This window comes from Haliotis rubra, unplaced genomic scaffold, assembly GCF_003918875.1.
Source record: "Haliotis rubra isolate DU_JTF1 unplaced genomic scaffold, ASM391887v1 Scf709, whole genome shotgun sequence".
NCBI classification, from domain to species: Eukaryota; Metazoa; Mollusca; class Gastropoda; order Lepetellida; family Haliotidae; genus Haliotis; species Haliotis rubra.
The window spans coordinates 309,387-312,518 of record NW_025767423.1 but is presented as its reverse complement, the minus strand read 5'-3'; the positions used below and the strand labels follow the sequence as shown (position 1 = coordinate 312,518).

Here is a 3,132-nt window from a genome sequence, read left to right as displayed (position 1 = left end):
TTACCTGGGCGTGAATAGCACACGTACAGAGCATTTACAAATTCAAATAAGGCCAAATATGGTTACCATGAAAGGGAGGCAACTGCTGTGGTATTGAATGAGGTGTTGTTAATGCATATCTGCGTCGGTTGGCCCTGATCGTGCGTGGACAATGTCGCAGGTAATGACAAAGTAACTTTCAGTCAGGTATGCAGAAAACGTGACAACGCGCAGAGGACGCCTTTCGTTCCGTGAAGTTGCTCCCCCATAGAAGACGTTAATGGCAGTGTTTATAGCCATCATTGTCTACACCGACATGGTACATCTGTAGCCACCGTTTTGATAGTGAAATTAATTTAACCTTTAAATAATGCCCCCAAAATGAAACTGTAAACAGAATAAATTCTGAAATCGCCAGCACGTCATTGTAACACATAAACAATAAATGAATGAGTGATATGGCACACAATTAAAGATAATTCATTCATTATCACTACATAATTAATCCATCCTCACATTACCAGGAACCAATATTGTCGATTCTCAATACCAGGAACCAGAATAACCCCGGCATTCCCGCTACGCGTGATTAATAATGCGATAATGTTCCCTGTATGAACATCCCCTGTGAACAAGGTGGAGAAAATGGAAGCACGGGTCATCCCGTTATCTAAGCCGCCGCAATTCAGATTTGTTCCGTCAGGAACGTCAGGAATGCACGGTCGCTGGTTTGAATCCCGGATTCACCTTCTTAACGATGCTTGGTTTTCAAGCACATTTCCAGTCTTCAAGCAGGGGCGTAGGAACGGTTTTCAGGGGCCTAATTAAAGTATTGATAATCAAAATGAAATTGAAATGGTAAGGTAGATATTGTTTCGTCTTAAAAAGTGGGGCTAAGCCCTCCCCACCCCCACCCCGTTCCTACGCCCCTGTCAAGAGTTTCACCAGAGTGGCAAATGTCTAGGACAGGCAAATGTCTAAGACACTTTAGGGTGTTCTACGCTCTCTCGCTCATATAATGACTCACTCTTTCACTCACGCTAGGGGCGATGGGGTAGCTTAGTGGTTAATGCAATCGCTCGTCACGCCAAAGACCCGGGTTCGTTTCCATACATTCGTACAATGTGTGAAGCCCTATTCTGGTGTCCCTCGCCGTGATATTGCTGGAATATTGCTCAAAGCGGCGTAAAACTACACTCACTCACTCACGCTATTTTCTAATGACGCGTGCATGTTCTTCATACATATCACCCACACCATGTTTAGCACGGTTTAACTAGAGAATGTTTTCTTCGGACACCCCCTAAGAAATATTACAAGTGATGGTATTATTGTAAAGGTTTGAGCTAGTTCACCCTCGATAATCTCCAGGGTATACGTTCCGATAAATCTCCATTAGTGAAGACGTATCGGAACGTATACCCAAGAGTGAGTGAGTGAGTGACTTTGGTTTTACGCCGCTTTTAGCAATATTTCAGCAATAGCACGGCGGGGGACCCCAGAAATGGGCTTCAGTACACCCAAGAGATTATCGAGGATGGTGATAGTTATGTCAGTGAGACCAAACAATATTGTATCCTTATCACCATAAAAAGGCATAGGTTATGAACATTCCGTAGGTCTGGCGATTCTCAAAGCACAAATATGGTCATATACTGGCCATGGTCGAGACATATCTGAAATTCGAACTCTGAACCAGCGGATCCTAGTAGCTAAGGGACCAAACTCTGCTCCGTATATAATTTCCACTTGCCGTCTGGATAGCTGTGTTGTCATTTAGAGATCTTGGTCAACGGGAACCCTCCAGATCGTCCCGCGTGTCTAAATGTCGTTGTGGATCGCCACCTCTCTTCACTGAAACCTTCGAATCAGTCACGACTTGTTCAGGAACAAAAGAAGACATAAGACTTTTATATGACGCTTCAAGCAATTTGTCTTGCATCGAACTAATGCAGCGAATGGCGGGAGTCAGTCACGAGTTGCCTGCCCCGTTGATGTCTCCTGCGGGATAGAAACGTTTTTCTTGCATCACGGCGACATACTGCGCCACGGGCTTAGTATTTTCGGCTAAAATGAGACATATCAGTCATCCTGAAGTTCAAAACATCTTTAGGGGCGTTGGGGTAGGCTATTGGTTAAAGCGTTCGCTCGTCACGCTGATGACACGGGTTCGATTCCCCATATGGGTACAATGTGCGAAGCCCATTTCTGGTGTCCCCCGTCGTGATATTGCTTGAATATTGATAAAAACGGCGTAAAACCCAACTCTCTCACTCGCTCGAGGTATTTTTAAGTTAGGAATTGTACATCAATTGATGTTTCACGCGTTGTTGATACCGGAATGCCGTTCATGTCGCTGATGTATGGATTTAGGATAGTTTGACGATGCATTGATTAAGTCATCCTCATGCATCCATGGTAATAGGTCTCCATTATAGTGGGATTAATACCCTTGTACATTCGCAAACAGGTGATGATGTGACTCCGCTGTGGATGGAGTGATCATCTCTCATGTAACCATAGTGATGCCGTGTTATGCCATACTGGGTTAGTGAGTAGATATACCTTTGTACCGCCTTTAGCAACGTCAAAGCGTGAGGAGTCAACGCTGTAGCTACTAGACTAACCAAACATCTCTCTGATGTTATTGAATCGTGGCAACGTGGTTGTCGCTGCCTCGTAGTGTTATAGCTTTGTCAGGTGTATTTTAGTGTAAATATATTATTTTAATCATATAATTATTCTCTCCTTTTAGCTATATTATTTCTAGGCAGTTTAAGGTTTAAGCTTTAGAGCTTGGCCTGTCTCACTAATTGCCCAAGCCATGACGCTTCTCGGCTGATTGGTGTCACTAACTCCATGCACAATTTCACTCATTCTGCACTGACTCTTGGACAACTTGGACAGACACACAGTGTAACATTAAGGTTAATATTTATTTCATTGAAGTAATATTGCATTTCATCCTTGCAGTGTATTTATAGTAAACGCATATCTATTTACTATCATTTAAATAGGTATTATATTGTATAGCATGTAAGTACCTTTTAACATATTTACAACGTTTCAGTTTCATTTGAATTACAAAGTGTACATATTTTATCTTCTTTTTAATTTTTATATCTGTCGCTTTCAATCAATAAATCGTGAGCT

At 42.5% G+C, this 3,132-nt stretch overlaps 1 protein-coding gene across 5 annotated transcripts in view; it reads left to right on the top strand.

Moving 5' to 3' along the window:
• The window catches only part of LOC124259067 (mRNA export factor GLE1-like), a 447,176-nt gene that overhangs the window by 162,334 nt on the left and 281,710 nt on the right, over nt 1-3,132 (top strand). The gene's annotated exons all lie outside the window — the stretch shown is intronic.